This window comes from Hypomesus nipponensis, chromosome 6 (assembly GCF_054491055.1).
Source record: "Hypomesus nipponensis isolate SF chromosome 6, ASM5449105v1, whole genome shotgun sequence".
NCBI classification, from domain to species: domain Eukaryota; kingdom Metazoa; phylum Chordata; class Actinopteri; order Osmeriformes; family Osmeridae; genus Hypomesus; species Hypomesus nipponensis.
In genome coordinates this window covers 1247501-1257500 of record NC_140366.1, presented here as the reverse complement: position 1 = coordinate 1257500, position 10000 = coordinate 1247501, and the positions used below count along the sequence as shown (strand labels likewise).

The 10000-nt window shown below is 47.1% G+C and overlaps 23 non-coding genes and 11 pseudogenes across 23 annotated transcripts in view; all 34 read right to left on the bottom strand.

Annotated features, from left to right (window-relative positions):
* Positions 1-100: 100 nt before the first annotated feature.
* Positions 101-219, bottom strand: LOC146285861 (5S ribosomal RNA; annotated as a pseudogene).
* A 184-nt stretch (positions 220-403) lies between these two features.
* On the bottom strand, positions 404-522 carry LOC146285860 (5S ribosomal RNA). The gene has a single exon (XR_014761130.1). It is a non-coding gene; the product is annotated as a 5S ribosomal RNA (ribosomal RNA).
* A 182-nt stretch (positions 523-704) lies between these two features.
* On the bottom strand, positions 705-823 carry LOC146285859 (5S ribosomal RNA). Its single transcript, XR_014760297.1, has one exon. It is a non-coding gene; the product is annotated as a 5S ribosomal RNA (ribosomal RNA).
* Positions 824-999: 176 nt separating this feature from the next.
* On the bottom strand, positions 1000-1118 carry LOC146285858 (5S ribosomal RNA; annotated as a pseudogene).
* A 184-nt stretch (positions 1119-1302) lies between these two features.
* Positions 1303-1421, bottom strand: LOC146285857 (5S ribosomal RNA). Its single transcript, XR_014761527.1, has one exon. It is a non-coding gene; the product is annotated as a 5S ribosomal RNA (ribosomal RNA).
* A 176-nt stretch (positions 1422-1597) lies between these two features.
* LOC146285856 (5S ribosomal RNA) lies at positions 1598-1716 on the bottom strand (annotated as a pseudogene).
* Positions 1717-1924: 208 nt separating this feature from the next.
* LOC146285855 (5S ribosomal RNA) lies at positions 1925-2043 on the bottom strand. Its single transcript, XR_014761409.1, has one exon. It is a non-coding gene; the product is annotated as a 5S ribosomal RNA (ribosomal RNA).
* Positions 2044-2223: 180 nt separating this feature from the next.
* Positions 2224-2342, bottom strand: LOC146285854 (5S ribosomal RNA). The gene has a single exon (XR_014760296.1). It is a non-coding gene; the product is annotated as a 5S ribosomal RNA (ribosomal RNA).
* A 174-nt stretch (positions 2343-2516) lies between these two features.
* Positions 2517-2635, bottom strand: LOC146285853 (5S ribosomal RNA; annotated as a pseudogene).
* Positions 2636-2809: 174 nt separating this feature from the next.
* Positions 2810-2928, bottom strand: LOC146285852 (5S ribosomal RNA). The gene has a single exon (XR_014761083.1). It is a non-coding gene; the product is annotated as a 5S ribosomal RNA (ribosomal RNA).
* A 180-nt stretch (positions 2929-3108) lies between these two features.
* LOC146285851 (5S ribosomal RNA) lies at positions 3109-3227 on the bottom strand. Its single transcript, XR_014761129.1, has one exon. It is a non-coding gene; the product is annotated as a 5S ribosomal RNA (ribosomal RNA).
* Positions 3228-3417: 190 nt separating this feature from the next.
* LOC146285850 (5S ribosomal RNA) lies at positions 3418-3536 on the bottom strand (annotated as a pseudogene).
* A 176-nt stretch (positions 3537-3712) lies between these two features.
* On the bottom strand, positions 3713-3831 carry LOC146285849 (5S ribosomal RNA). The gene has a single exon (XR_014760295.1). It is a non-coding gene; the product is annotated as a 5S ribosomal RNA (ribosomal RNA).
* Positions 3832-4001: 170 nt separating this feature from the next.
* Positions 4002-4120, bottom strand: LOC146285848 (5S ribosomal RNA). Its single transcript, XR_014760294.1, has one exon. It is a non-coding gene; the product is annotated as a 5S ribosomal RNA (ribosomal RNA).
* Positions 4121-4296: 176 nt separating this feature from the next.
* Positions 4297-4415, bottom strand: LOC146285847 (5S ribosomal RNA). The gene has a single exon (XR_014761128.1). It is a non-coding gene; the product is annotated as a 5S ribosomal RNA (ribosomal RNA).
* Positions 4416-4597: 182 nt separating this feature from the next.
* LOC146285846 (5S ribosomal RNA) lies at positions 4598-4716 on the bottom strand. The gene has a single exon (XR_014760293.1). It is a non-coding gene; the product is annotated as a 5S ribosomal RNA (ribosomal RNA).
* A 175-nt stretch (positions 4717-4891) lies between these two features.
* Positions 4892-5010, bottom strand: LOC146285845 (5S ribosomal RNA; annotated as a pseudogene).
* A 184-nt stretch (positions 5011-5194) lies between these two features.
* On the bottom strand, positions 5195-5313 carry LOC146285844 (5S ribosomal RNA). Its single transcript, XR_014761526.1, has one exon. It is a non-coding gene; the product is annotated as a 5S ribosomal RNA (ribosomal RNA).
* Positions 5314-5489: 176 nt separating this feature from the next.
* LOC146285843 (5S ribosomal RNA) lies at positions 5490-5608 on the bottom strand (annotated as a pseudogene).
* A 200-nt stretch (positions 5609-5808) lies between these two features.
* Positions 5809-5927, bottom strand: LOC146285842 (5S ribosomal RNA). Its single transcript, XR_014761408.1, has one exon. It is a non-coding gene; the product is annotated as a 5S ribosomal RNA (ribosomal RNA).
* A 180-nt stretch (positions 5928-6107) lies between these two features.
* Positions 6108-6226, bottom strand: LOC146285841 (5S ribosomal RNA). The gene has a single exon (XR_014760292.1). It is a non-coding gene; the product is annotated as a 5S ribosomal RNA (ribosomal RNA).
* A 174-nt stretch (positions 6227-6400) lies between these two features.
* On the bottom strand, positions 6401-6519 carry LOC146285840 (5S ribosomal RNA; annotated as a pseudogene).
* Positions 6520-6693: 174 nt separating this feature from the next.
* On the bottom strand, positions 6694-6812 carry LOC146285839 (5S ribosomal RNA). The gene has a single exon (XR_014761082.1). It is a non-coding gene; the product is annotated as a 5S ribosomal RNA (ribosomal RNA).
* Positions 6813-6992: 180 nt separating this feature from the next.
* LOC146285838 (5S ribosomal RNA) lies at positions 6993-7111 on the bottom strand. The gene has a single exon (XR_014761127.1). It is a non-coding gene; the product is annotated as a 5S ribosomal RNA (ribosomal RNA).
* Positions 7112-7295: 184 nt separating this feature from the next.
* On the bottom strand, positions 7296-7414 carry LOC146285837 (5S ribosomal RNA; annotated as a pseudogene).
* Positions 7415-7590: 176 nt separating this feature from the next.
* LOC146285836 (5S ribosomal RNA) lies at positions 7591-7709 on the bottom strand. The gene has a single exon (XR_014760291.1). It is a non-coding gene; the product is annotated as a 5S ribosomal RNA (ribosomal RNA).
* A 170-nt stretch (positions 7710-7879) lies between these two features.
* On the bottom strand, positions 7880-7998 carry LOC146285835 (5S ribosomal RNA). The gene has a single exon (XR_014760290.1). It is a non-coding gene; the product is annotated as a 5S ribosomal RNA (ribosomal RNA).
* Positions 7999-8170: 172 nt separating this feature from the next.
* On the bottom strand, positions 8171-8289 carry LOC146285834 (5S ribosomal RNA). The gene has a single exon (XR_014761081.1). It is a non-coding gene; the product is annotated as a 5S ribosomal RNA (ribosomal RNA).
* A 184-nt stretch (positions 8290-8473) lies between these two features.
* Positions 8474-8592, bottom strand: LOC146285833 (5S ribosomal RNA). Its single transcript, XR_014761126.1, has one exon. It is a non-coding gene; the product is annotated as a 5S ribosomal RNA (ribosomal RNA).
* A 182-nt stretch (positions 8593-8774) lies between these two features.
* Positions 8775-8893, bottom strand: LOC146285832 (5S ribosomal RNA). Its single transcript, XR_014760288.1, has one exon. It is a non-coding gene; the product is annotated as a 5S ribosomal RNA (ribosomal RNA).
* A 176-nt stretch (positions 8894-9069) lies between these two features.
* On the bottom strand, positions 9070-9188 carry LOC146285831 (5S ribosomal RNA; annotated as a pseudogene).
* Positions 9189-9372: 184 nt separating this feature from the next.
* On the bottom strand, positions 9373-9491 carry LOC146285830 (5S ribosomal RNA). The gene has a single exon (XR_014761525.1). It is a non-coding gene; the product is annotated as a 5S ribosomal RNA (ribosomal RNA).
* Positions 9492-9667: 176 nt separating this feature from the next.
* On the bottom strand, positions 9668-9786 carry LOC146285829 (5S ribosomal RNA; annotated as a pseudogene).
* Positions 9787-9986: 200 nt separating this feature from the next.
* LOC146285828 (5S ribosomal RNA) overlaps positions 9987-10000 on the bottom strand; it is a 119-nt gene continuing 105 nt past the window's right edge. The window contains exon 1 of the ribosomal RNA XR_014761407.1: positions 9987-10000. This exon is cut by the window's right edge and continues 105 nt beyond it. This is a non-coding gene — a ribosomal RNA (5S ribosomal RNA).

Below are 10000 nucleotides of genomic sequence, written 5' to 3'. Positions count from 1 at the left end.
TCTCTCTCTCGTGTCAAAATGAAAACAGCTTCCAGCCCCTTTCATGAAGGACTACTTGTGCATATTGCAAGATTTCAGTTTCTAAGTGAATGAGCAAAAGAGCATACAGCACCTGGCATTCCCAGGCGGTCTCCCATCCAAGTACTAACCAGGCCCGACCATGCTTAGCTTCCGAGATCAGACGAGATCGGGCGTTGCCAGGCTGGTATGGCCGTACGAAATAAGTTGACAACCATAGGCTACTTATCCATATACAGATTTGCAAATTGACAATGCAAGGTGGTCTCTCTCTCTCTCTCTCTCTCTCTCTCTCGTGTCAAAATGAAAACAGCTTCCAGCCCCTTTCATGAAGGACTACTTGTGCATATTGCAAGATTTCAGTTTCTAAGTGAATGAGCAAAAGAGCATACAGCACCTGGTATTCCCAGGCGGTCTCCCATCCAAGTACTAACCAGGCCCGACCCTGCTTAGCTTCCGAGATCAGACGAGATCGGGCGTTGCCAGGCTGGTATGGCCGTAAAATAAGGTGACAACCATAGGCTACTTATCCATATACAGATTTGGCAATTGACAATGCAAGGTGGTCTCTCTCTCTCTCTCTCTCTCTCCCCCTCGTGTCAAAATGAAAACAGCTTCCAGCCCCTTTCATGAAGGACTACTTGTGCATATTGCAAGATTTCAGTTTCTAAGTGAATGAGCAAAAGAGCATACAGCACCTGGTATTCCCAGGCGGTCTCCCATCCAAGTACTAACCAGGCCCGACCCTGCTTAGCTTCCGAGATCAGACGAGATCGGGCGTTGCCAGGCTGGTATGGCCGTACGAAATAAGTTGACAACCATAGGCTACTTATCCATATACAGATTTGGCAATTGACAATGCAAGGTGGTCTCTCTCTCTCTCTCTCTCTTGTGTCAAAATGAAAACAGCTTCCAGCCCCTTTCATGAAGGACTACTTGTGCATATTGCAAGATTTCAGTTTCTAAGTGAATGAGCAAAAGAGCATACAGCACCTGGTATTTTCAGGCGGTCTCCCATCCAAGTACTAACCAGGCCCGACCCTGCTTAGCTTCCGAGATCAGACGAGATCGGGCGTTGCAAGGCTGGTATGGCCGTACGAAATAAGTTGAAAACCATAGGCTACTTATCCATATACAGATTTGGCAATTGACAATGCAAGGTGGTCTCTCTCTCTCTCTCTCTCTCTCTCTCTCGTGTCAAAATGAAAACAGCTTCCAGCCCCTTTCATGAAGGACTACTTGTGCATATTGCAAGATTTCAGTTTCTAAGTGAATGAGCAAAAGAGCATACAGCACCTGGTATTCCCAGGCGGTCTCCCATCCAAGTACTAACCAGGCCCGACCCTGCTTAGCTTCCAAGATCAGACGAGATCGGGCGTTGCCAGGCTGGTATGGCCGTACGAAATAAGTTGACAACCATAGGCTACTTATCCATATACAGATTTAGCAATTGACAATGCAAGGTGGTCTCTCTCTCTCTCTCTCTCTTGTGTCAAAATGAAAACAGCTTCCAGCCCCTTTCATGAAGGACTACTTGTGCATATTGCAAGATTTCAGTTTCTAAGTGAATGAGCAAAAGAGCATACAGCACCTGGTATTTTCAGGCGGTCTTCCATCCAAGTACTAACCAGGCCCGACCCTGCTTAGCTTCCGAGATCAGACGAGATCGGGCGTTGCCAGGCTGGTATGGCCGTACGAAATAAGTTGAAAACCATAGGCTACTTATCCATATACAGATTTGGCAATTGACAATGCAAGGTGGTCTCTCTCTCTCTCTCTCTCTCTCTCTCTCTCTCTCTCTCTCTCTCTCTCTCTCGTGTCAAAATGAAAACAGCTTCCAGCCCCTTTCATGAAGGACTACTTGTGCATATTGCAAGATTTCAGTTTCTAAGTGAATGAGCAAAAGAGCATACAGCACCTGGTATTCCCAGGCGGTCTCCCATCCAAGTACTAACCAGGCCCGACCCTGGTTAGCTTCCGAGATCAGACGAGATCGGGCGTTGCCAGGCTGGTATGGCCGTACGAAATAAGTTGACAACCATAGGCTACTTATCCATATACAGATTTGGCAATTGACTATGCAAGGTGGTCTCTCTCTCTCTCTCTCTCTCTCTCGTGTCAAAATGAAAACAGCTTCCAGCCCCTTTCATGAAGGACTACTTGTGCATATTGCAAGATTTCAGTTTCTAAGTGAATGAGCAAAAGAGCATACAGCACCTGGTATTCCCAGGCGGTCTCCCATCCAAGTACTAACCAGGCCCGACCCTGCTTAGCTTCCGAGATCAGACGAGATCGGGCGTTGCCAGGCTGGTATGGCCGTACGAAATAAGTTGACAACCATAGGCTACTTATCCATATACAGATTTGGCAATTGACAATGCAAGGTGGTCTCTCTCTCTCTCTCCCTCGTGTCAAAATGAAAACAGCTTCCAGCCCCTTTCATGAAGGACTACTTGTGCATATTGCAAGATTTCAGTTTCTAAGTGAATGAGCAAAAGAGCATACAGCACCTGGTATTCCCAGGCGGTCTCCCATCCAAGTACTAACCAGGCCGGACCCTGCTTAGCTTCCGAGATCAGACGAGATCGGGCGTTGCCAGGCTGGTATGGCCGTACGAAATAAGTTGACAACCATAGGCTACTTATCCATATACAGATTTAGCAATTGACAATGCAAGGTGGTCTCTCTCTCTCTCTCTCTCGTGTCAAAATGAAAACAGCTTCCAGCCCCTTTCATGAAGGACTACTTGTGCATATTGCAAGATTTCAGTTTCTAAGTGAATGAGCAAAAGAGCATACAGCACCTGGCATTCCCAGGCGGTCTCCCATCCAAGTACTAACCAGGCCCGACCCTGCTTAGCTTCCGAGATCAGACGAGATCGGGCGTTGCCAGGCTGGTATGGCCGTACGAAATAAGTTGACAACCATAGGCTACTTATCCATATACAGATTTGCCAATTGACAATGCAAGGTGGTCTCTCTCTCTCTCTCTCTCTCTCTCGTTTCAAAATGAAAACAGCTTCCAGCCCCTTTCATGAAGGACTACTTGTGCATATTGCAAGATTTCAGTTTCTAAGTGAATGAGCAAAAGAGCATACAGCACCTGGTATTCCCAGGCGGTCTCCCATCCAAGTACTAACCAGGCCCGACCCTGCTTAGCTTCCGAGATCAGACGAGATCGGGCGTTGCCAGGCTGGTATGGCCGTAAAATAAGGTGACAACCATAGGCTACTTATCCATATACAGATTTGGCAATTGACAATGCAAGGTGGTCTCTCTCTCTCTCTCTCTCTCTCTCTCTCTCCCCCTCGTGTCAAAATGAAAACAGCTTCCAGCCCCTTTCATGAAGGACTACTTGTGCATATTGCAAGATTTCAGTTTCTAAGTGAATGAGCAAAAGAGCATACAGCACCTGGTATTCCCAGGCGGTCTCCCATCCAAGTACTAACCAGGCCGGACCCTGCTTAGCTTCCGAGATCAGACGAGATCGGGCGTTGCCAGGCTGGTATGGCCGTACGAAATAAGTTGACAACCATAGGCTACTTATCCATATACAGATTTAGCAATTGACAATGCAAGGTGGTCTCTCTCTCTCTCTCTCTCTTGTGTCAAAATGAAAACAGCTTCCAGCCCCTTTCATGAAGGACTACTTGTGCATATTGCAAGATTTCAGTTTCTAAGTGAATGAGCAAAAGAGCATACAGCACCTGGTATTCCCAGGCGGTCTCCCATCCAAGTACTAACCAGGCCCGACCCTGCTTAGCTTCCGAGATCAGACGAGATCGGGCGTTGCCAGGCTGGTATGGCCGTACGAAATAAGTTGACAACCATAGGCTACTTATCCATATACAGATTTGGCAATTGACAATGCAAGGTGGTCTCTCTCTCTCTCTCGTGTCAAAATGAAAACAGCTTCCAGCCCCTTTCATGAAGGACTACTTGTGCATATTGCAAGATTTCAGTTTCTAAGTGAATGAGCAAAAGAGCATACAGCACCTGGTATTCCCAGGCGGTCTCCCATCCAAGTACTAACCAGGCCCGACCCTGCTTAGCTTCCGAGATCAGACGAGATCGGGCGTTGCCAGGCTGGTATGGCCGTACGAAATAAGTTGACAACCATAGGCTACTTATCCATATACAGATTTAGCAATTGACAATGCAAGGTGGTCTCTCTCTCTCTCTCTCTCTCGTGTCAAAATGAAAACAGCTTCCAGCCCCTTTCATGAAGGACTACTTGTGCATATTGCAAGATTTCAGTTTCTAAGTGAATGAGCAAAAGAGCATACAGCACCTGGTATTCCCAGGCGGTCTCCCATCCAAGTACTAACCAGGCCCGACCCTGCTTAGCTTCCGAGATCAGACGAGATCGGGCGTTGCCAGGCTGGTATGGCCGTAAAATAAGGTGACAACCATAGGCTACTTATCCATATACAGATTTGGCAATTGACAATGCAAGGTGGTCTCTCTCTCTCTCTCTCTCTCTCCCCCTCGTGTCAAAATGAAAACAGCTTCCAGCCCCTTTCATGAAGGACTACTTGTGCATATTGCAAGATTTCAGTTTCTAAGTGAATGAGCAAAAGAGCATACAGCACCTGGTATTCCCAGGCGGTCTCCCATCCAAGTACTAACCAGGCCCGACCCTGCTTAGCTTCCGAGATCAGACGAGATCGGGCGTTGCCAGGCTGGTATGGCCGTACGAAATAAGTTGACAACCATAGGCTACTTATCCATATACAGATTTGGCAATTGACAATGCAAGGTGGTCTCTCTCTCTCTCTCTCTCTGTGTCAAAATGAAAACAGCTTCCAGCCCCTTTCATGAAGGACTACTTGTGCATATTGCAAGATTTCAGTTTCTAAGTGAATGAGCAAAAGAGCATACAGCACCTGGTATTTTCAGGCGGTCTCCCATCCAAGTACTAACCAGGCCCGACCCTGCTTAGCTTCCGAGATCAGACGAGATCGGGCGTTGCAAGGCTGGTATGGCCGTACGAAATAAGTTGAAAACCATAGGCTACTTATCCATATACAGATTTGGCAATTGACAATGCAAGGTGGTCTCTCTCTCTCTCTCTCTCTCTCTCTCTCGTGTCAAAATGAAAACAGCTTCCAGCCCCTTTCATGAAGGACTACTTGTGCATATTGCAAGATTTCAGTTTCTAAGTGAATGAGCAAAAGAGCATACAGCACCTGGTATTCCCAGGCGGTCTCCCATCCAAGTACTAACCAGGCCCGACCCTGCTTAGCTTCCAAGATCAGACGAGATCGGGCGTTGCCAGGCTGGTATGGCCGTACGAAATAAGTTGACAACCATAGGCTACTTATCCATATACAGATTTAGCAATTGACAATGCAAGGTGGTCTCTCTCTCTCTCTCTCTCTTGTGTCAAAATGAAAACAGCTTCCAGCCCCTTTCATGAAGGACTACTTGTGCATATTGCAAGATTTCAGTTTCTAAGTGAATGAGCAAAAGAGCATACAGCACCTGGTATTTTCAGGCGGTCTTCCATCCAAGTACTAACCAGGCCCGACCCTGCTTAGCTTCCGAGATCAGACGAGATCGGGCGTTGCCAGGCTGGTATGGCCGTACGAAATAAGTTGAAAACCATAGGCTACTTATCCATATACAGATTTGGCAATTGACAATGCAAGGTGGTCTCTCTCTCTCTCTCTCTCTCTCTCTCTCTCTCTCTCTCTCTCTCGTGTCAAAATGAAAACAGCTTCCAGCCCCTTTCATGAAGGACTACTTGTGCATATTGCAAGATTTCAGTTTCTAAGTGAATGAGCAAAAGAGCATACAGCACCTGGTATTCCCAGGCGGTCTCCCATCCAAGTACTAACCAGGCCCGACCCTGGTTAGCTTCCGAGATCAGACGAGATCGGGCGTTGCCAGGCTGGTATGGCCGTACGAAATAAGTTGACAACCATAGGCTACTTATCCATATACAGATTTGGCAATTGACTATGCAAGGTGGTCTCTCTCTCTCTCTCTCTCTCTCTCGTGTCAAAATGAAAACAGCTTCCAGCCCCTTTCATGAAGGACTACTTGTGCATATTGCAAGATTTCAGTTTCTAAGTGAATGAGCAAAAGAGCATACAGCACCTGGTATTCCCAGGCGGTCTCCCATCCAAGTACTAACCAGGCCCGACCCTGCTTAGCTTCCGAGATCAGACGAGATCGGGCGTTGCCAGGCTGGTATGGCCGTACGAAATAAGTTGACAACCATAGGCTACTTATCCATATACAGATTTGGCAATTGACAATGCAAGGTGGTCTCTCTCTCTCTCTCTCTCGTGTCAAAATGAAAACAGCTTCCAGCCCCTTTCATGAAGGACTACTTGTGCATATTGCAAGATTTCAGTTTCTAAGTGAATGAACAAAAGAGCATACAGCACCTGGTATTCCCAGGCGGTCTCCCATCCAAGTACTAACCAGGCCGGACCCTGCTTAGCTTCCGAGATCAGACGAGATCGGGCGTTGCCAGGCTGGTATGGCCGTACGAAATAAGTTGACAACCATAGGCTACTTATCCATATACAGATTTAGCAATTGACAATGCAAGGTGGTCTCTCTCTCTCTCTCTCTCGTGTCAAAATGAAAACAGCTTCCAGCCCCTTTCATGAAGGACTACTTGTGCATATTGCAAGATTTCAGTTTCTAAGTGAATGAGCAAAAGAGCATACAGCACCTGGCATTCCCAGGCGGTCTCCCATCCAAGTACTAACCAGGCCCGACCCTGCTTAGCTTCCGAGATCAGACGAGATCGGGCGTTGCCAGGCTGGTATGGCCGTACGAAATAAGTTGACAACCATAGGCTACTTATCCATATACAGATTTGCCAATTGACAATGCAAGGTGGTCTCTCTCTCTCTCTCTCTCTCTCTCGTTTCAAAATGAAAACAGCTTCCAGCCCCTTTCATGAAGGACTACTTGTGCATATTGCAAGATTTCAGTTTCTAAGTGAATGAGCAAAAGAGCATACAGCACCTGGTATTCCCAGGCGGTCTCCCATCCAAGTACTAACCAGGCCCGACCCTGCTTAGCTTCCGAGATCAGACGAGATCGGGCGTTGCCAGGCTGGTATGGCCGTAAAATAAGGTGACAACCATAGGCTACTTATCCATATACAGATTTGGCAATTGACAATGCAAGGTGGTCTCTCTCTCTCTCTCTCTCTCTCTCCCCCTCGTGTCAAAATGAAAACAGCTTCCAGCCCCTTTCATGAAGGACTACTTGTGCATATTGCAAGATTTCAGTTTCTAAGTGAATGAGCAAAAGAGCATACAGCACCTGGTATTCCCAGGCGGTCTCCCATCCAAGTACTAACCAGGCCGGACCCTGCTTAGCTTCCGAGATCAGACGAGATCGGGCGTTGCCAGGCTGGTATGGCCGTACGAAATAAGTTGACAACCATAGGCTACTTATCCATATACAGATTTAGCAATTGACAATGCAAGGTGGTCTCTCTCTCTCTCTCTCTCTTGTGTCAAAATGAAAACAGCTTCCAGCCCCTTTCATGAAGGACTACTTGTGCATATTGCAAGATTTCAGTTTCTAAGTGAATGAGCAAAAGAGCATACAGCACCTGGTATTCCCAGGCGGTCTCCCATCCAAGTACTAACCAGGCCCGACCCTGCTTAGCTTCCGAGATCAGACGAGATCGGGCGTTGCCAGGCTGGTATGGCCGTACGAAATAAGTTGACAACCATAGGCTACTTATCCATATACAGATTTGGCAATTGACAATGCAAGGTGGTCTCTCTCTCTCTCTCGTGTCAAAATGAAAACAGCTTCCAGCCCCTTTCATGAAGGACTACTTGTGCATATTGCAAGATTTCAGTTTCTAAGTGAATGAGCAAAAGAGCATACAGCACCTGGTATTCCCAGGCGGTCTCCCATCCAAGTACTAACCAGGCCCGACCCTGCTTAGCTTCCGAGATCAGACGAGATCGGGCGTTGCCAGGCTGGTATGGCCGTACGAAATAAGTTGACAACCATAGGCTACTTATCCATATACAGATTTAGCAATTGACAATGCAAGGTGGTCTCTCTCTCTCTCTCTCGTGTCAAAATGAAAACAGCTTCCAGCCCCTTTCATGAAGGACTACTTGTGCATATTGCAAGATTTCAGTTTCTAAGTGAATGAGCAAAAGAGCATACAGCACCTGGCATTCCCAGGCGGTCTCCCATCCAAGTACTAACCAGGCCCGACCCTGCTTAGCTTCCGAGATCAGACGAGATCGGGCGTTGCCAGGCTGGTATGGCCGTACGAAATAAGTTGACAACCATAGGCTACTTATCCATATACAGATTTGCAAATTGACAATGCAAGGTGGTCTCTCTCTCTCTCTCTCTCTCTCTCTCTCGTGTCAAAATGAAAACAGCTTCCAGCCCCTTTCATGAAGGACTACTTGTGCATATTGCAAGATTTCAGTTTCTAAGTGAATGAGCAAAAGAGCATACAGCACCTGGTATTCCCAGGCGGTCTCCCATCCAAGTACTAACCAGGCCCGACCCTGCTTAGCTTCCGAGATCAGACGAGATCGGGCGTTGCCAGGCTGGTATGGCCGTAAAATAAGGTGACAACCATAGGCTACTTATCCATATACAGATTTGGCAATTGACAATGCAAGGTGGTCTCTCTCTCTCTCTCTCTCTCTCCCCCTCGTGTCAAAATGAAAACAGCTTCCAGCCCCTTTCATGAAGGACTACTTGTGCATATTGCAAGATTTCAGTTTCTAAGTGAATGAGCAAAAGAGCATACAGCACCTGGTATTCCCAGGCGGTCTCCCATCCAAGTACTAACCAGGCCCGACCCTGCTTAGCTTCCGAGATCAGACGAGATCGGGCGTTGCCAGGCTGGTATGGCCGTACGAAATAAGTTGACAACCATAGGCTACTTATCCATATACAGATTTGGCAATTGACAATGCAAGGTGGTCTCTCTCTCTCTCTCTCTCTTGTGTCAAAATGAAAACAGCTTCCAGCCCCTTTCATGAAGGACTACTTGTGCATATTGCAAGATTTCAGTTTCTAAGTGAATGAGCAAAAGAGCATACAGCACCTGGTATTTTCAGGCGGTCTCCCATCCAAGTACTAACCAGGCCCGACCCTGCTTAGCTTCCGAGATCAGACGAGATCGGGCGTTGCAAGGCTGGTATGGCCGTACGAAATAAGTTGAAAACCATAGGCTACTTATCCATATACAGATTTGGCAATTGACAATGCAAGGTGGTCTCTCTCTCTCTCTCTCTCTCTCTCTCTCGTGTCAAAATGAAAACAGCTTCCAGCCCCTTTCATGAAGGACTACTTGTGCATATTGCAAGATTTCAGTTTCTAAGTGAATGAGCAAAAGAGCATACAGCACCTGGTATTCCCAGGCGGTCTCCCATCCAAGTACTAACCAGGCCCGACCCTGCTTAGCTTCCAAGATCAGACGAGATCGGGCGTTGCCAGGCTGGTATGGCCGTACGAAATAAGTTGACAACCATAGGCTACTTATCCATATACAGATTTAGCAATTGACAATGCAAGGTGGTCTCTCTCTCTCTCTCTCTCTTGTGTCAAAATGAAAACAGCTTCCAGCCCCTTTCATGAAGGACTACTTGTGCATATTGCAAGATTTCAGTTTCTAAGTGAATGAGCAAAAGAGCATACAGCACCTGGTATTTTCAGGCGGTCTTCCATCCAAGTACTAACCAGGCCCGACCCTGCTTAGCTTCCGAGATCAGACGAGATCGGGCGTTGCCAGGCTGGTATGGCCGTACGAAATAAGTTGAAAACCATAGGCTACTTATCCATATACAGATTTGGCAATTGACAATGCAAGGTGGTCTCTCTCTCTCTCTCTCTCTCTCTCTCTCTCTCTCTCTCTCTCTCGTGTCAAAATGAAAACAGCTTCCAGCCCCTTTCATGAAGGACTACTTGTGCATATTGCAAGATTTCAGTTTCTAAGTGAATGAGCAAAAGAGCATACAGCACCT